Raw genomic sequence first — 21,569 nt, 5'->3', positions numbered from 1 at the left:
TCCCAAGGAGAAAACCTAATAAAATGTCACATTTTAAATTGTTGATAGGAATATATGAAATTAAAAGTAGTGGAACTTATGGTAAAATTAAAAAATGGAAATGCACATAATTTAGGGAAAAAAATTTGCACTTATTGGTGTTTCTAAAAAGAAATTTATTGGATAATATAATTAAATAGGTAGTTTTTTGAGGTAGTATGTGTTATTAGGAAAAATATTAAAATAATAGTAGAAAAAAAAAACCAAATAACTATTGATTACTTACACAAACAAATTGAAATATACATCAATAAACCAGAAAAATCAAATTTAAAACCATAAAAATGGAATCATAGTAATTATAAGTACCTAAACAAAATTGAAATTTTAGATAATCATAACTAAACAAAGATTTAGAGCCCGTTTTGATTGACTGAACTATGCTGAACTGAATTGAATATTTTATGAGAGAAGGAAATTAAGAAATGAACTAAACTGAACTTAAAAATAATTTAAAGAGAACGGACCCTTAAAGCAAAGATGATTGCTTACCAAATCGGACTACATAAAACCCAATATAATAATGTATTCTATCCCAAAGTTGATTTTTTTTCCTTTTTGTTGTTTTTGTGGTTAACTACGAATATTGAATACTATTGTAGTGATCTAAGCTTTCATAATTCATGTGTAGTTAAGGAATAGTGTATGTGTGGGTAGTGTAAATGAAAGTGGAGTTGAATGATGATGACTTGTTGAGATAACTGCATCTAGTCTATTACATTTTTTTTTTTGAAGTTGAAATTATAATTAGTTAGTTTTAGATAAGATTAATTTGATTGGAGAGTAGTTAGTAGATGAGTAGTTGGGTGTATTATATATATACCTTTTTTTGAATTAAAGGAAAAGGAGGGAGTAGTTTTTAGGTGGGAGTGAATGAGGAGGCTTGGTTGGGGTTTTGGAGGCTCCTCATTCACTTACTCTACAATTATATATTAGATTTGGGATATTTAGAGTTAAAAAATTTAAAGTTCTCTATTTAAAAAAAAAGTTAATGAATTTAATATGTACTTGACTTATGTTTATTGAAATATAAACATCATTGTGCACCTCTTTCAAATGTTGTACTTGATACATTTGTTGTGCTTCCTTATGTGTCATTAGAAATCATGAACTAATCATGGAAATAAATAAATAATAAATAAACAAAGCATGCAATTGTTTTAATTACGAACAATAGATAAGTACAGTACTCACTGTGGCTTGTCTTTGGAATCCAGAAGGGTAGGTGTAAACACCAACTCCTATATGGTGCATTGGCACACTTGATTGTGAATGTTGAATTCTAGATTGGGTTAAGGGTTGTTTTTGCTTCTTTTGCTTTTGAACAATAAGTGGTGTAGCAGTAGTAGATGAGGTCGTGGACTGTGGCTGACTTGGACAAGTCTTTTTGTTATGACCTTCTAGACCACATTGACTACATTTGTGTCTCCATTTGCTCCCTTTTTTATTTAACTTAACAGCCTCAGCTTCCCCTATTGAAAGCTTCCTTTTCACCTTAGGTCTATTGTTAATCTTCTTAACTAAAGGTGCTTGAATAAGTTCCTTTTCAGATTGTGGCCACTCCATTCAGGGGCTCTAAAGGGTATTGGTATGCCCGCAAGTAGAAGTTTTTCGTATAACATTGAGCAACATAATGTTCCGGATGCTCCACGTCCTTCCATTTTTTTGTAATAGCATGATTGCAAGGAATCCCGCTAAGTTGCCATGCATTAATACTACATGTTTTGTTCAACAAGCTCACAACATACCTAACTTGAGTTGCTCCCTCTCTAACACCATAAGAGAAAAATTCCATCCCAGAACGCAACCCATCCTTTAGCATCAAGTTTGACCTTCTCCAGCTTCTTTTGTATCCGAGGGCATACAACAATTTCTTTCTTTGCAATGAAGTCTCTCTTCTTATGAAGTATTTCCATCAAACCTTCCCTAATATCTTCTAACATGGTAATTATGGGTTTATGCCTAGATGAGAGTATGTATGCATTGAAAACTTCATTCATGTTGTTATCAATGGTGTCACATGTAGATCGAGAAGTGAAGAAAGCCCTAACCCACTTCTTATAGTTCCTCTTCATTAGGTCTTCTCTTGTTGCTTTTGAAATCTCTGAAAATAGCTCTAAATTTTTCTTAAAATCATTTTCAGTTGTGCTTTTAGCTATCTTCCAAAAACCTCTCCTATATTGTAAACCACCACCAAATACTTGTCTGAAGTTATAGTACACATGCCTGTGCATACCCTAGTTTCAGCTTTAGGCCAAGCAGTTGCAGCTGCTTTTAGTAATCCCTTTTGTTGATCGGACATAATTGTGTAGCCATTACCATCGATTGTGCCTAGATCATTAGCTAATAACTCAAAAAACCAACTCCAATTTTCAGTTCCTCAACTTCTACAACCGCCCAAGCGATAGGGAACATTTGATTATTCTCATCTCTCCCTACGGCCACAAGCAACTGACCCCTAAAAGGACCTTTGAGAAAGAAACCATGAATACCAAAAAAGGTTGACAACCAGCCAAAAAACCCCTTTTAATTGCATCAAAACATATGTACAATCTTTGAAATACATTGTTATTAAGTTTGAATTTGATTGTGTTTAAAGGATTTGATCTTTTAATCTCTAGGGCATATCTATTAAGTAAAGAGTATTGCTCCCTATATTCTCCAAGTATAAGATTTTGGGCTTTTCCCCTTGCTTTCAAAGCTAACCACAATGAGACTTTGATACCATATTCAGACCATATAGTGTCAACTATTTCCTGGAATTTCAAGTACGGGTTTACTTTGAATTTTGAGTGATAAGTCTTAGCTATCCAAGCAGCCCTTATTTTTTCATAACTGGCAACCTACTACAATTGGGGGTTGACACAAGAGTTTTCATTGTAAAGGTGCCCTTCCCACGCTCTAATGAAGCCCAAATCCTCCAAGGGCAACCTGTTGCTTCACATCTAAGACCAACCCTATTTTTATCATTCTTAGTGTAGCGCAAGTTCCTCCATATGCTCATGCAATAATTAGAAACATCAAGTCTGAATTCAACCACATCCTCAAATTGTTGGCCTAAGAAAAACTTTTCATCATCACCAGAACCTAACAGTAGGCTACTTGATTTTGTGACAATCCTAGGTTTCTTCCTCATAGTTGGTGGGGGAACAAGATAACCACAATCACTCTCACTCTCTTCAGCAGAGTTACATGGTCTATCTAACTCATTAGATTCAAACCCATCATCACTTCCCTCATTTAGATAATTTTTTCCACTTATATCCTCTAACCTACTCAATGACTCCATTTCTTTTAAGAATTGTAGTTGTGTAGCCTTTTCATATTTTATCCTCTTTCTAGCATCTTGAACTTCTTTATCTTCATTATCATTTTGTAGGCGTCGTTCGAAGTGCGCCTACGTTAAAGCATGTGTTAATATGCTTGGCACTCATAGGAAGTGGGAATTGACATATACGATTGGGGACAAGGGAAGTAGGGAGCCGCCAACAAGTTTTTAAGGAACTTGTAAACCGTTCATGGATCATTAAAGGCAACCACGATTAAGGGACAACGATAGACCCGTGAAGGTTACACCCCATTCATAATCCATGAGATAACTAACTCCATATGGTTCGGAACTACGAAAGGAGGATCGGGGATGATGGTACGAAGTGAGTCATGGAGTCACATTCGCCCGTATTGGCCTCTACTCGATTCTTCTAGTGAAAAGTGATTCCTGCGATCTCAAAGGCATGCAAACAAAACACTCAATTCGCTCCAAACTATTGGTTTAATATTAATGCAACATATTATTCTAAAATATTGTGATCACTTGATTAAACAACAAGATTAAAAAGGAACCTAAACCGGTTGCCAAATTATCTTATTAGGCGTGATTTTCAATTACATATTCCCTTTAACATGCAATATAGTGATCATAAATAATAATAGAATAAACATTAATATTGGAAGCAATTTAACAATAATAGCGTTAGTCAAATCAAAAATAAAATAACCTAATCATGATACTAGCAATATAAAATAAAATAAGAGTAATTAAATTAATTAATTACTCACATTCCGCGTCTTCTTTTAAATTGCTACATCATGAATAAATTGTTAGTAACTTTAATAAAAATATAAACCAAATGGAAATTAAATTAAATTAAAAGTTGATTTGATTTGGTCCAAACCCTCAATTAATTCTACCTATCACGCCTTGGTTAAAGTATAGAACTTCAGGTATTGGATGGACTCGTTGGAGTGCTTAAAGGAAGAAATAGTGAAAGAATGGGGAGGCTAGTGTTTAGGCTAAAGAGGGAGAAGGGAATGATTTGATGATCAATCTTGTTGATCATTGAAAAAAAGGGAGATATGACCTCTATTTATAGAGGGTCGAAAAAAAAAGATAAGATCCGAATTAAATCGGAATAAAGCTCGATAGACTGCAGTTTTTGCGGTTTTTGTTTTTATCATATCTTTTGTTCCAGATATCGGAATAGGATAAATAAGATACCGTTGAAAATCTCTTGAAGTATAATTTCTAACCCAATTAAAATCAGATTAAAATATTTTGTAGAATAAAAGATATTACCGAAATAGTGAGACGGTGTCAGTTTTGGATTGAGTTTGATATTTTAATCATATCTTTTCCATTATAGCTCGGAATTGATATTATAATATATCATTGGAAAGATAATTTCAAGAGCTATCCAACCATATAAAAATTGGATAAAAAATATGAGGCACAAAAATTATATCTGTCTATCTTTGAACGTCTTTCAATTCGGATAGAATTAGGACTTTTAAAAAGAAAAGTTTTATTCAATTTCAAACTCTTTAATTTTATCTTTTCAAAAATGATAACTAAGATCTTTTAGAAGCTTATAGAAGCTTCCAATTAATTCTAATTGGTTTAGGAATGGGATTAAATAATCTGGACCCTTCACATGATCATTGGGTCGTAGGTAAGGTGAGCTTAGGTTTAGTTTGGGCTCAGTTTAGCATTTTGGCCATAACTTATTCGTTATAACTCGGATTTGGGCTTATAATATATCGTTGGAAAGATCTTTTCAAGCCCCATCCAAATATTCAATCATTGGACCCAGATTATGGACCAAAAATAAACTGGAATAAACGTTTTTATAAAAAGGACACGAAATGAATGATTTTTAAGGACACGAAATGAATTATTTTGGGTTTAAAGGCATGAAAAGAGAAACCCAAAATAAGTTATGTTTTGGGGAAATGGGATAGCAATTGGGTTGGTTTATGAAACGGAAATATGGATTTAAGCACTCCAAAGATTAAATACTCAACCCGACCAATAATGACGGTGAAAGGTTGTTCATCATTGGGTTTGATTTTGGGGAGACATTTTTAGGTGTCTACACATTTGCTTCTTCATCGTAATCAATATCATCTAAAGCTACAACATTGAGGTTGAATTCAGCATCATCATTCCATTCTAAGTCACTGACCTCATATTCACTTGCACATACACCTTTAGTACCACTAATCATTTCACCATCCCCACCAATCCCATTGAGTCCTGATGAGGAGGATTTATCAATTATATTATTGCCATAATGACCCTCGTCGTCATGTTCAGTCCATACATCAATCACTTTGTATTGACATAACATGCTAATGAATTTAGTGAATGTAACATCATCATAACCCAAGAACCTAATCCCTGTCTCGATATCTTTAGTTGGATCACAATAATGCAATTTAAGAACATTTGTATATCCCAAAGAATTAATCACACTCTTTAAGTAATTTGCATCAGATCATATGGAAGATCATTAAATAACCTTGTTGTGCCACCATCGTATATCAAGTTAGGATTATTAACCCACTTTCCACCATGATGAATTACAAGACATGGTGCAATATCCATTTATGAAACATCATAATCAAAATTATACTTCAGAATCAATGATCTACCTTACAAGACTTGTTCATTTGTTTTTTAAAGAAGTAAAACTATAACATCAGTAGCATAATAATAATGTCATCTCACAACAGTCAAAATATCATATTCAAAGTCATAAGCTCACACATTGGTCATATACTTTGTATGCTTTAGTGATATATGCATATGATATTGCACACTTTTGGCCTTATCTCGGCCATTCACAAAGTCGGAAAGCATTGCATTTGTATGAACAAATGATTGAATTTTTAGCAACCCCATCCCCTGCTTTACGGTAATTAAACACAACACTACTATAAATTTCACAATCTGAAGACATGAAAAATATTCTTCCCATGATTAAACACAACAACACTAAAATATATGTAATTTCATCAGTTACTACCACAAATAAACAAATTAATTTTTAAAAATTAATATATTTCAAAAACCCTAAACCAATACAAAAACTCAATGATATAACACCCTCAATTATGTAATAAAAACAAAGAAATTGATTATCTAATGTCTTACCTTCAATTCTAGATGAAATTTGCTGCAAACCCTTCAAATTCTTGTAAAAATGGAAGCTTTATTTCATACCAAAAATGCTGCAAATAAGTTCTAGAGTAAGAGAGAGGGAAGATGTGTTGGCGCCAGTCTTGCAATTGTTCCCAATACCCGTGTAAAATTTGGGGGTAAGTATGATTAAATTTTGTTTTATCCAAAAAATTTACGTCAATTGCCATTTATTTACATTTAATAATAATAAAGTATTAAAGTTTGACTAAAGGGGACCCACTAGCTAGTTTAACTATTGTGGTTAAATCTCACCAGAAAAGTGTCAATAGATCCTTAATGGTGAAAATAAAAATAAGAGGTCCTTAACGGTGAAAAAAGTAAAAGTTCAGGTCCTTTGTATATGCTTGACTCGGGATATTTAATAAAAATTCACTTACGAAAAAGGGAAAGTAGGAATGTAAGTTTGAAACACCCAAAAAGGAAAGCAAGAATGTAAATAAGGGATGGAGGGAGTACAATTTATTGTGTACTTCTTGGGTAGGAAATTGGTTTTGGCACCATATGTGAGAAAAACATAGAATACTGTGATATCACACAGGGGTTTGCCAAAATCAATTTTGGTGTGCCAAAATCATTTTTCCTTATATAGTGTGTACACAACATGTATTTAGGATAAGGTGTGTTTTTTTCTATAGAAAACACACACACACAAAATAAAAATGAAAGCTAAGAAGTTGACAATGACGAGCCGAAGTAACTAGATCATGAGCAAAGGCCGAAAGGCCATAGATTGACACGCAACTTTCATAATTTGGCAAATAATTTAGGAAAAGCTAACACTCCACAAGATGATGAAGAAATGGAGATAGGACATAAGAGCGGTATGGTAAAAAACTAAAAACATATCATGAAGCATTGTATGAGATTGGACTCACAGTAAGTCTAGTGTATTAAGTTGTAATTATATCAACATTGTAATATTATATGGGAAAAATTGATTTAATAATCTCAACTTTTCCAGATTTTCTTTTATTAATCTCAACTTTTCCAGATTTTCTTTTATTAATCTCAACTCTGGAGTCGTTTTCTTTTTTCAATCCCAAACTGGTCAACAAAAACCAATGACCTGCTATAACCTACATGACATGTGTTAAGCCGTGATTGGTCCAAATATTTTTTATAAATAAATAAATAAAATAAAAATATAAAACAAAGAAGCTCCACATGAACCCCCAAAAAACACCCCCTATCCCTAACCCCTCCCTTCCCCCCCGTCAGAAGGAAACATCTCACCCCGCGCCCGACCCTCTACCCAACCAGTTGATCGGAAACAAATAAAACCCTGATCCTTTGCCCTGGAAACCACCCTAAACCCCCTCCTTGAAACCCTATCGGCCCTTACCTGAAACCCTTCCCTCTACTCCTTGAAAATCCAACCCTAGCACAACGCCGGTGTTTTAGTGTGTGGTTAAGGACCACCGGTGGCAATTTTAGTGCTTTGAGGGAGAGAGAAAGAAAATGGTCGTCGAGTTGTTATTCGAGGGGTTGCGATGTGGGTGTTGGTGATGATGGGTATTTTGATGTGTGAGGAAGGTATGGCTACTACGAGTTGTTGTTTGAGGGGTTGCGATGTGGGTGTTAGAGATGTTGGGTATTTTGTTTCATTATGATTGAAGAAAGAAAAAAAAACCTCCAAAGTTAGAATTTTTTTAGGATAATCCAAAGTTGAGATTGTTAAAAGAAAATCGAGCAAAGTTGGGTTGTTAAAACCAATTTTTCCTACTATGTTTCAATTTTTTTTAATCAAATTTTGATGTTATAATATCATATTTTGACCATTTAACATGAGATTTTGACAATTTTTTTATTAGATTTTGACATTGGTGTATCATATTTTGATTATCTTAAATCAGATTTTTGACATTTTTAAATTAGTTTTTAATGTGTTTATATAAGCTATTGACATTTTAATATCAAAATTTGACATTCTAATATTAGATTGTGATATTTCTATATTAAATTTTAATATTTTTATACCTAATACCAACCCTTTAACACCGAATACCAACCCTTTGATACTTGATACCTAATATCAACTTATTATTCTCTAATATAAACCATTCCATCAACTTACCTTTTCTTCTATTTTGTTATATCATTTTTACCTTTGTCGGTAAATCCATCAATCGACCCTTTTCTTTTCTTCTATTAATTTCTAGGGTTTTCAATTCAAAACTTACCCCCAATTTTAACCCCCAAATCATTCAAAAATCATCAATTAATCATAAAATCTTTTCATGATATCACTCAATTTACTCATATAATCCCTCAAATTCATCCAATTTTCTAAACCTAATTAATGTCGACGTGCCAATCGTGAGTGGTGTTAGAAGGCAATTTTGATTGAGATAGTTGTAGTAGAAGATAAGTCATTATGTGTAGATCCCAACCACCCAAAAGCCATCATAAGCAACTACAATTTCTACTTACTTTAAGTGAAACATTCCCTCAATGGAGGTAGGAAGAGGAACCATCACTAACATGAGCGAGTTATGGTGTGAAGGAGAAGGGAAATGAGGAGTTGGGCAGTTTTTGTTGATGCTTGTGTGGAGAGTGAGAAAGCTTCATAAACATAGGGAAAAGAAGATTTGTGAGAAAAGGAAAGGCGAGATGGTGAAGTTGGGGGGAAGAAATAATTTTGTATCTAGGTGGATTGACTCACCATGAGTCTGACTCACCCAATACTTTACAAATACGTACATAGTGATCCCTACCTAAGAAAAGGGAAGAAAGTGAAAATTGTGCAGATAATAACAATGATAATTAATATCATCATGGCTTCATAATCTCATGAGAAATAATAACTCATGACCACTCTAGTTTCTTAAAGATTTTAACGATCATTTTATGGCTTAGGTAGGTAGTCATCTTTTTGTTCAAAGTGATTATTGGTTGACATTGGAGTTATTGGAAATTTTTTTTGCTTAATTACCTATAGTAGAATAGAAAATATGATTCACATGATTGTACAGAGGAATTTATTGTCAATCACTTATGGAATTTGTTATAGTTGATGAACTAGGTTTTGCAATGAATTTTAATTTGTCAAAGAATTTGAAAGATAAGATTGGTTAGTTTAAGTAACAAAATACGCATGAGCAATTTTAAAGGATAGGCATTGTGTTAGAATTTTGTACTCTTTGGTGTGGGATATTGGCTTGAAATATACAAAGAATATAAATTTTGAATAAATGGCTGCAATGTTTGTGGACTTATTGCATACAATGACTAAATTCAAGAAATAAAGTTTGACTTCAAACGATCTAAAAAGATAATAAGTAAATACTCTCATAGTGTTTTAAAAGCATTTTTGAAGCTTTAGAAATTCGACTTTTGTCGCATATTTAGGGTCTGTTCTTTTCACCTTGTTTTCACTTATTTCAGGTTTAATAAGTTTAGTTTAGGAAAAATAAGTTTTGAAAATAATTATCAAAGTCCAAATTATAACTAAAATAAGTTTTAATAAGGTCTAATAAAGTCAGATAAGTAAAAACTAGGTGAATAGAATACACCCTTAGAACATCTCGAATGGTGTATTTTAAAGACCTGCTTGCAAATTTGAAAAATATTAAAATTGTTGCTTGCCCATTGGAGCACTATTGAAATACTTGCTCCCTTGAGCAGTGCTGCAGAGTTATAAGCAACACTGCGTGAAAAATTCAAGTAAATAAAAGTTAATTTTATAAAATGAGGCATGGGGTACATATTTGATTTTGTATCAAACATGAGGTACAATTGTTGTACAAGATAAGAGCAACATCAGTTTTTAACTTTTTCTAAAAAAATATTTTAATATATATTATATTCAACACTATTATGCATGTAGTGATACTTTTTACCATCATATACATTGAATATTTTTCTCCAAAATATTTACCACCTATATCACCTATTATACATGTAATGGTACGATTTTCATCCTATATGTTTGCTAAATCTATAGGAGCTATACGCTAAGGGTTAATCTCAATTGAAACATAGTTGAGATGTTAACTGACAGACGTGGTATTAATTCTACATTCCTAGAGTAGGTAGACTATTGTAGAGGACCTAGATGTGTACATGTGTTGTACACATCGTATGTTTTTTTTTTAATTTTTTTTTTTTATAATATTTAAACTAAAATTTATTTGATTATTTCATTTAATAACAAACTAGACTTTTCAACAAAGGATTTTGTCAAAATTTTAGCTAACGCAACGTAGTTTGTAATCACATTTAGATTTGAGTTATCTTTTATTTATGAGCTAATGCTTCTATAAATAACATTCTAAAACTTTAGAATACATCCAGTATATTGTTTCATAGCAATATAATCCTTAAATACTTTCAAATCTATAATTAATTTCTCGTAAAAAATTAGATGGATGATGCAGATAATCCATTTAGTCAATATATTGGTTATTTTGGACATTCATCACACCAAAAATTACACTTTCAAAAGTTCACACCCTTAAACACACTACCATCTTGGCTACTATTACCCCAATACTACAATGTCTATTTTTATGACACTATATCGAGCAACTATCTTCAACCTTCACTTTCGAGTGAATCGTATGTGGTTCATGATGCTACAAGAAGAGAAAGTATAGGGGTCTCTAGCATGTATCATGAATCTTCCTTTCAAAGGTCTCAAATGGAGTTTGACGCTCCTCAAAGTGATAACATATAAGAGATAAATGCGCAAACTATTAATAATCGATAGATAAGCTTTTATGAACCTAATATATGGACGAAGATTTATGCATGAGTTGGTTAGATTTCACAACTGATAATCAAAGGCACCAATCAAAGTAAGGTGATTATTGGAAAATTATATATAGTAGAGTATATTATAGTGAGTGGAAAAGGGAAAGTCCTTCAATAACCATTGAGCAAGCTACAAATCACTGGTATAAAATGAATCCTGATGTTAGCAAGTTCAACTCGTGTTATATACATGTTAGACAATGACGATAACCAAATAATTAGTAATCCCCAAAAAGCTTTTTACTAACCAACGTGAAAACAAGAGAAGAATTTTCCATATCTTCACTCTTGGAATATTCTTCAAAATGCACTGAAGTGGAAGGATTAATTTTCTTCACAAGGTAGTTCTACAAAAAGAATAACAACTTCTACTCTTGGTGATTACACTACCTCTACTTCTTCAAATCTTGATACTAGTGAGATTTTTGATAATATGGAAGTGGGAAATAAATGACCAATGGGACAAAAAGCGACTAGCGGTTGCGAGGACTAAAAGCAAAGTAAAAAACAAAACAACACATCTTGACAAGTGTTTGGGTAATTCTCAAGATATACAATAAAAAAAAGACTTACATATAATTAAAGAACACATTTGACAATAATATTTCGTGATGCTTTGCAAGAACACGTCTAAAATGGACGGAAAAGCTAGATAAAATCAAGAGCAAGTATGCGAAATCATTAAGGCCAATTAAGTATGGAATGTATGTCATGATCACAAATCAGATTAATATATATGATGAGTGAAGTATTTTTTATATTTTTTTTGTTAGATGGGTGTAATTTAGGTACTTCTAAACTCTTTAAGTAAGTTATTAGATTTTTTTTTTCTTTTCATTTCATTGTTTAAAGTTTTATTATTCTTATGTATTAAAGTTCATAGCATCATTGTTCTCTTTGTTATTTTTCTATTATTAATGATTAAAGTTAATCTTTAATTTGTTATTTATTGTTTTCATTTCATTGTTATACATCTGAATTTTTCAAAAACAAGCAATTCTTTATATATATATGGAAGAGAATATATAACTAACTTTGACTAATCGTTTTTTTTTTTTTTTTTTTTTTTTTTTAAATAATAATATATGCATTTTTACGAGAATATGGTTATATATACATTACATATATAGAATTTTACTTGTATAGGGTAATTAGATTATTATATACTTCTTGCGTTTTTAGTTGATGTATTTGCATTTTTGACATTATTTATATTTTTACGAGAATATAGTATGTGTATACAATGACACTTTTATTAATTGACACGTTTATGTCTTTACGAGAGTATTTTATATGTATACACCAACTTTACTTTGACTAATTAACTTTTATGATTTATAGTCATCTTAAAATAGAGGAAATTTTGTCAAGAACTACTAATTAAAACACGTGTTTTGAAAACAACTATCTATTACAATTTATTTTCTTAAAGAACTACCACAAAGTTATAAAAAGTTTAACTAGCACTACTACTCTAACAATTTCGACTAAAATATCCGACATGTATGTTCCACTTTTTACCTTTAACTCATAAAATCACCATTTAAATAGACTAAATTACCCTTCATAAAGGTAAAAAGTGGTAAAAAAGAGAACCAAATACCAAAAAGTCCAGCGAATTGTTAGAGTGGTAGTGGTTGTTAAAGTTTTTACAACTTTGTGTAGGGAATATTTCAAGCATTAACCCCTAGCTTGAACCCCACTGTGATCATACATTAAAGTACGGTGGCGTCCAAAAGGGAAGAAGATAGAGCAAAAGAGTCGCCAACAAGTTTTAGGAACTTGTAAACCGTTCACGAGATGAAGGTTACACCCCTTAAAGATCCAAGAGATCGTCAACTCCATAAGGTCTTGAACCAAATAAGGGTTCGGGGATGAAGGTACAAATCCAACCTAAAAGAGATTGAACCTGCCCTAACAACAGACCTCTACTTTATTCTGATCGTATTCATGTGCGCTTCTTGAATAACATACAATCAATAGGATTAACCTTAAACCTGTTAATCTATGTTGGTTGAATATTAATGCACAAATAAATTTATTATTGGCGATCACTTGAAATATAATCAAATTACCCTAAACAAGATTATTAATTATCTTATTAAGCATGATTACAAGTACCAATTCCCTTTAAACATGCATAAAAGGTGTGATCAAGCAGTAACAATAAAATATCAAGCAACATAATAAAAAATCATCATAATAACTATAATCATCATAATAAAAATTATCATAATAATAATCATTATAATAATAATCATATTAATCATAATCAAAACAATTATAAAAATAATCATAAGTCACGTTAAGGCATAATAAAAATAGCAAGATCCTAGGCATGATACTAACAAGATTAATAACAAACCCTAACATGTGACTAAGCAATAAAAATCAAATCTTTAACCCTAACATGATACTAACAATCATAAATATTAGGAAGAGAATAAAAGGCATCGTAACAATCATACTTAATATTAAAATTACCCTAGACATGATACTAGGAATATCATAACAATTTAAACATGATTTCTACATCATAACATCAATAAAAACCATTAAAGTACTTACTTTGATGCCTCGTGTTTCGGGGTTTTCTGATGTCCTGCGGGAGAGTTACAATTCCGAGACTGGAACCGGACGCCTGTACCTGCAAAACAAACGGATGCTCCGGATGATTGGAGATCCGCCTCCGACGGTCAAGTTAGTACTTGATTAAGGAGTAATTAATGCGGAAATTAAAGTGAATGGGTCTCTCTAGGTGAGAGTGTTTAATGTGTGTAATATGCGTAATCCCCCTTAATGAGGATTAAGGGAGGTATTTATAACCTCGGGAAACGTGCCAATCCTAGGTTTAGGTTAACCTTGGGCTGATTGGGCTTCCCTCGGAAGTTGGGCCTAGGTGGCCGACTTCTCCATTAGGCATGGAGTATGCCACGTGTCATGACATAATAGGTCCAGGGTGGACGAATAAGCGTGTGCCACGTGGCAAGCCCTGAGAGGTCCAATTGGGGGACACTTGGCATGACCTGATTGGCCCACGTGGCGCATTCCGATTGGTGGGAGCAAAATCCCCTAATCATTTGCCCCTCACAAGTGGCACGTGACTGGTCACGTGTTACCTGTGACAGGTGTCGCCCTGTAACAGGCGACGACCTGCTACAGGTTTCACTCGGCGAAAGGCCGAGAGATTCTCCCGCCCAAATTTTGAATTCCGGAAGTGACCCTTCGCCTTCTCACTTTGCCTATATAAGGGAGTGTTGCCTTTGGTCATTTTCACACTTGAGAACTTTGTGAGAGAACATTCGGACCCCTGAACTTGCTCTGACATTTTGGACCCTTTCTGTCTACCGTCTGCTCTGACAAGCCGACTGCAAAGGATTTTCAGAACTTCATCAATCGTCACTTGTTCAGGTAACCGTCGGTTCTCTTACTCTTAATTTTCTCTTTACTTTATTCTTTTTTGAAATGGCATCACGGAAGCACACGACACGACCTAGGTTAGCGATCAGCCGGTCACCGGGGATGGCTGAATCTAGGACTAGGAGTGCCGCCTGCCCTTTTCTGGACCCATCTTTTCCCTTTATACAAAGTCCGACTGTATCTGTGTCTATGCAGAACATGATGGCCAGAACAAAAAAGACGTCTAGGATCTCGAACTCAGACGACTCCTCCCACCGGGTGCCGATTAGTGAAACATCTTACCAAGCGCCAGATGTGGAAGTGAAACAAAGCGGCTTGAAAGCCGGCAGTTCTGAGGGAGGAGTCAAAGTGACCCCTTCCCATTTTACAGTTGACAATTCTACATTCTCTCCTGCTCCTTTTAAAGGAGAGGAGGCGGGCCCCTCTGGGAGAGGGGAAGAGTCGTCCTCTTCGGACTCGTCAGAGGACGAATCCGAGTCTAGCTCTTCTGGCCATGCTTCTCTGGACACAGAAGATAAAAACAGTCGCCTACAAGAGGCGAGGCTTTCTCACGCAGTTGAGAAGGGGGACAATTGGGCGGAGCCATCCGCCTCTCACCGAGAGCAAAATACCCCCTACTACTGCACGGTACCTCGGAGCCGGATCACGACCATGCAAGAAAAAGTGGGGAGCTTTATCGCAAACCACACAATGGGCCCCGGCTTTTTAGTGTTTGTGCCGGATCCAGAAGACACAGTCGTCTGGCCGGCTGGTACTAGCTATGATGGCGCCTGCTTTGGCTACAACGAGGCGGCCATCAAGGCTGGGCTGCGCTTCCCACTACATCCGGCTGTTCAGCGGATCTTGGATGGGTATGAGTTGGGGTTATGACAGTTAGCCCCGAACTCCTGGGTCAACGTACTCGGCTATGTGGCCGGGTGCGAACTGCACGGGGTGGAGCCGAATTTCGAGGCTTTCGCCCACATGAACTACCTCAGCCGGACCCCTAAGGCAGGCGGTACCGGCTGGTATCAATTGACGAGCCACAGGGGCTACCTCATGAAAAGAGGTAAAGCAAGCAAATGGAAGGACTGGCGGAGCACCTTCCTTATCATTGAGAGTTCAGACACAGAGCTGAACAAGCGCTTCAACAGGTGGAACAGGGATCCGCCCCTTCTTGCAGGCGGCCGCAACATGCCGCCTGTTCCCCCCAAGGCTAAGAAAGAGATCCTAGATAAAGGACTCTTCAAAGTAGAGTCGAAGGTGAACTCTACTTCAGGGGTACGAGAGCAAGTATCCCTGCACTGCGTCCCGAGCTTCAAATGGCTCTACGACGAGTACTTTTTGGCCGCCTGTGGCCTCAGTAGTCGGTGCTCAAGAGGTAGCCGGCCTGTCGAATACTCTGTTGTTCCATGCATTTCTGTTATGACTTTTATTAACTTTGCTATTTGTTTTTGCAGCGGACGCCATGAGCAAAATTACCGCCTCCAAGACTGCGGCGGCCATGTTGCGGGCCTCCATCATGCAACAGTCTTCAACCGACTCCCCCAACAAGGGGGCACCCTTGGTGGGCTTCGAACCCTTCACTCTCTTTTTGGAGTTGTGTTTATGCATATACTGACTCTTTTCTTCTTTTTTAGACGGGTGCTCCAAGAGCTTCTTCTTCCCAACAGCCGGACTCCAAGGCCCGGAGGACGACTGTTGCGAGCTCTCCTGGTTCTGCCAGGAAACATGCGGCGGCTGAGAAACAGCCGGCCACTCCTTCCAAAAATCCAATTGGGCTGCCTAGAAGTATGAAGTTGTCCTTGTAAATTTTAGACTTGCTCCCTTCTTTACTAGGTCTAATCCGTTTGTCTATGCTTAATGCAGCCGGCCCTCAGGAGCCTGACTTGGTCGAGGTGGCCAAGTCTATGATCAAGGCCGTTCCTCCAGCTGAAAGGGAGGCGGTCAGGGGTGTCGGCACCCTTGACCTAGACGGGATTGCAGGAGTCTTTGCTGAGGTATACTTAACATATTTTTGAGTATTTGAATTCCAGGACGCCTCTTTTTTTTTTTTTTTTGTTTGGAAACTGACGCCTGTTCCCCTTTTTACTTAGGCCCTGCTCCGAGTAAACGGCCTCCGTAAGCCGCTTGACAGGAAGAACAAAGAGGTAAAGGCTGCAAAAGCTATGGCCGCCTCTGACTGTGATAAGGCAATGTTTCAAATTGCCCAAAATGAGGTTCTGACAATTGATATTCTTTATTATCAGGCGCAGGCTACCGCCGCTATCCGGGCTCAGTTAGAGGCGGCCTAGAAGAGGAATAGCGAGCTGGAGGCGACCATCAACAATCTCAAGGCCGAGCTGAGACCTCTTCGCCAAAAGATGTCCTCATACGACACCTTGGAGAAATCCTTGGCGGCTGTTAAGGAACGCCTGGTGACCCAGGAGAAGAGTCTTACTCAGGAGCTCTCGGAAAAGGCCGAGCAAGAAAAGAAAGAGCTGGTCCGGGAGATGATGGAAGACTCTGCTCAAATCCATCGCATGACTTGGGGCCGCCTCTTCCCCAATGCCGACTTTGCCTCCTGGGAAAAAACGTACCGCCAGTATTCTGATAGATATAATCAAGAGATCCTGGTGGCTGCTGAGGACGAGGCGTTGGAGGAGGAGGAGCAGCCGGTAGTGGCGCTTGTGCCGCTTGGGGGTAATGCATCGAAGAAGGATGCAGCTGAAGCCGAGTCCATCAAAAAGAGTGCTGACCAGGCGGCAACTGCTAATATTGAAGATCTGCCCCCTTCTTAAGCTTTATGTCTTCTTTCCACGGCCTGCGTGCCGTTTGTTTGTATTTACCCGGCCAGGGGGCCGGGGCTCTGAATATTTGGCCGGTCTTTAATGACCGGCTTCCTTTTAATGAATATTTTTGTTTTGCTTCAAATTTGTTTAAGTATTGAATATTCTGATATCCAATTGCACACTATACCGACTGTTTTACATGGCCGATAGTTGCAGACAGGTACGGATAGTTAGTCACGCCGCCTATGCCCCTGGACGACTGGTTGTCTGTTTCTAGGCTAGGCGATCAGTCGGCCATTTATCCAATCGGTATTCGACCCATTTTAAAGACTGGATCCCCTTTAGGTAGGCGGTCCTGTCATTTGTAAAATTAACCAAGTAGGAAAGTGGTTTCCTACCTGTCATGTTTTTAGGCTAGAGACTTTAGGCAATCTAGGCCGACTGTTCCCCGCCACATTTAATCTAGTGTGAACGGGTGCTGTATGAACACCTTTTTAGTTTCATACTAAATTTTTAAGGAGTGACCAAGTAAACATGATTGTTACCTAGTCGCCGAGTGACTGAGTAGTAGAGGTTTCAAGCGGTGGGTACCGGTTGCTCCCCTTTATTCGCCAATGTTTGTTGGCTATCAACTCATAAGATACCGACTGTTCTTATCCCAAGTAGTCCAGTCGGTTGGTTGACACGGATGGTTACTGCGAACACTTGTTTGACCTGATTAGTCAGTTAAGTGAGAGGTATCCTTGTCCGGGAAACAGCTACGTGGTTGTCTTGTTTAGACAGTCGTATAGGTGCCGTGTAATGATTTTATAGAACAATGTTCCACCCAAAAGGGAGCTGCTCTCTGCGACGAATTTCATCCGGATGGATGCCGTCGGACGCCTGCTATAACGTTGGGACAGGTCGAATTGAATTTTTATATTTTGATCAGTTGGCTTGACGCCTGGTCTGATCATTTTAGCCATGAGCCTTTGACAGTTCTTGGTGAGCTGTATTATGGGAGAGTAGCCGGTTGAGTGAAACAAGCGGCGTGCCCCTCTTAAGTAAGAATAATAATTAAACATGGAGAGTAGCCGACTGTTTGTCAGTAGGCATGCCCCTCTTAGGTAAAAATGAAAACTAAATATGGAGAGTAGCCGACTGTTTGTTAGTAGGCGTGCCCCTCTTAGTACAAAATTGAATGTAACAGCAAACTTTTATTAAGTAGCCCTTGACTATTTACATCATTCAAAAGAAATATTTCTTAAGATTATCTACATTCCAAGTTCGAGGCAACGGTTGGCCGTCTGGTGTTTCCAGACGGTAGGTACCGTCCCTAACCTCTTCACAGATTCGGTAAGGTCCTTCCCAGTTGGGAGTTAGTTTGCCAGACTCATTAGCCCTACCAACTGCTTCCATTTTTCTAAGTACAAAGTCCCCCACTTTGAGTGGACGCCTGTGTACTTTTTTGTTGTATGATCTAGTCATTCTCAGGCAGTAAATTTCATGGCACAAGACAGCATTGCCCCTCCTTTCAGGGAGTGAGTCTAATGCCAGGCGCATGGCTTCCCAGTTTGCCTCTTCGTCATATAGCATTACTCAAAGAGTCGACTCGTAGTGTTCTATTGGAAGAACAGCTTCCGCACCATAAGTTAGGAGGAATGGAGTTTCTCCAGTCGCCCCTTTTTCAGTCGTCCTAATGGCCCAGAGAACATGTGGTAATTCATCCGCCCATAGGCCGCCTGCTCGTTCAATCTTTTTCTTGAGACCGTCTGAGATGATTTTATTAAAGGCTTCTACCTGGCCGTTTGCTTGTGGACGGCCGACAGATGCAAAGTAGTGTGCAATTCCTTGGTCACCCAACCAGCTTTTGAGAACAGGCGTCTCAAATTGGGGACCATTATCAAAAACCATAGACATGGGAACCCCGAACCGAGTGATGACATTTTTCCAAATGAATGAAATTACATCCTTCGTCTTGATTCCCTTTACAGCCTCCGCCTCTACCCATTTAGTGAAGTAGTCGACTGCAACAAGTATGAACCTCCTTCCGCCTGCAGCAGGCGTATATGGACCCAGAATATCCATGCCCCACTTAGCAAACGGTAGTGGGCTATGAATGGTAGTGAGGTCAGTAGCCGGACGGTGAATTAGTTTGCCAAACCTTTGGCACTTGTCACATTTTTTCACCATCTCCATTGCATATGCTTCTAAAGTAGGCCAAAAGTAGCCCTGCCGCCTTTCCCGTTGAGCAAGCGTCCTACCGCCTATATGGGAAGCACAGTAACCAGAGTGAAGATCGTCTAGTATCTCTCGCCCCTTTTCTGGAGTAACACACTTCAAGAAGGGTTGAAGGTACCCCCTTTTGTGAAGTTCTCCCTTTATCATTTCAAAACTGGTTGCTCGTTTTTTCAGTGCTGCCGCCTGTTGATGATCATCCGGTAGGGTACCGTTTGTCAGATATGCCCTGATTGGATCCATCCAGGTTGAGCTTCTGTCTAGGATTCCAATAGGGTCTTCCTCGATGCTTCTCTTCTCCATTACTTTCCAAAAAACAGTTCGAGGAGTATCACAGGAGGCGGATGATGCTAATTTTGAAAGTGCATCCGCCTGGTTGTTTTCTGATCTCGGCACTTGGGTCAGATGGAAATCCTCAAGGGATCCGACTGCTTGTCGGACCGCCTATAAATACTTGATCATGGCCGGATGGGTTGCTTCGTATTCGCCATTGTACTGACTCACTATCAATTGTGAATCGGAACAGGCGTCTATTTTTCTTGCCTCTGCCACCTTGCACATGCGGATTCCGGCTAGTAGACCAGGAGCTGACAGCCGTCTCTTTCAGCAAGAAGAACAGCGCTTAGCGCATGATCAGAGACGGCCAGGTACATGTAAAGTACTTCTTTGGGTAAAGGGCTGACCAGCCTCGACAAGGAATGCAAGTGAACTTTCAATTTCTGGAAGACCGCCTCAGCATCCGGCCCCCATTCAAACCTTGCCTTCTTCTTAATTGCCTGGAAAAAGTATAGACATTTGTCGCCTGATCGGCTTAGAAATCTTCCCAAGGCCGCCAGACAACCTGTTAACTTCTGAACCTCTCGGATGGTACGAGGCAACTGCATGTCGATGACCGCCTGCACCTTCTCAGGGTTCGCCTCTATTCCTCTCTGATTGATAAGGAATCCGAGAAATTTCCCAGACTCAACTCCAAAGACACATTTCTTGGGATTGAGCATGACATGGTGCCGCCTGAGTGTGCCGCCTGACTTGACAATCATATCATCAATATATGCCTCGACATTTCTCCCAATCTGATCAAAGAACACAGTGTTTATCATTCGCTGGAAAGTGGCCGGGGCATTCTTAAGACCAAACGGCATGACCGTGTAACAGTATAACCCTTGATCAGTGACAAAGGCCGTCTTCTCCTGATCTTTCTTCCATAAAGGAATTTGATGGAAACCAGAGTAGGCGTCCATAAAGCTCATCAAAGCATGGCCGGCTGTTGAGTCGACCAGGTTATCAATTTTAGGCAGAGGGTAACTGTCTTTGGGGCACGCCTTGTTTAAGTCTGTGTAGTCTACACACATTTGCCAGGTGCCATTCGGCTTTTTAACAAGCACCACATTTTCAACCCAGTCTGGGAAGTAACATTGCCGGATGAACCCTGCATCAAGTAATTTTTTAACTTCGGCAGCTGCCGCCTGACTTCTTTCTTCCCCATGGTTCCGCTTCTTCTGCCTTACCGGCTTCTTTTTCGGATCCACGGCCAGTTTATGTACCGCCAGATCAGGACTGATGCCTGGCATTTCATGGACTTCGAATGCAAAGATGTCCTTGTATTCTTTCAATAGTTTGTGAAAGTCGTCACCCAGGACCCTTAGAGCAGTCGTCCCAACTTTGACTGTTCTGTCAGGACGCGAGTCATCTAAGATCAGGTCTGTATGCTCACCAGCTGGCTGAGGGCGGAATTCATCCGACCGCTCCTCTGCCAATGATTGCTATTTTCTGTCTTTTCTTGCGGCCCCCGTCTGGGATGCCTTTCTCTTCTTGCCGCCTGCTTCTTGAACAGGCGCACTCTCCTTGACATTGTCAAGGTCTATTTTTCCACCACTCGACCTAGCGGCCATAACAGTGGGCTTGACATC

The sequence above is a fragment of the Chenopodium quinoa genome, unplaced genomic scaffold (assembly GCF_001683475.1).
Source record: "Chenopodium quinoa cultivar QQ74 unplaced genomic scaffold, ASM168347v1, whole genome shotgun sequence".
Taxonomy (NCBI): Eukaryota; Viridiplantae; Streptophyta; class Magnoliopsida; order Caryophyllales; family Amaranthaceae; genus Chenopodium; species Chenopodium quinoa.
The sequence above is the reverse complement of the archived record's forward strand: the minus strand, read 5'-3'. Positions refer to the sequence as shown.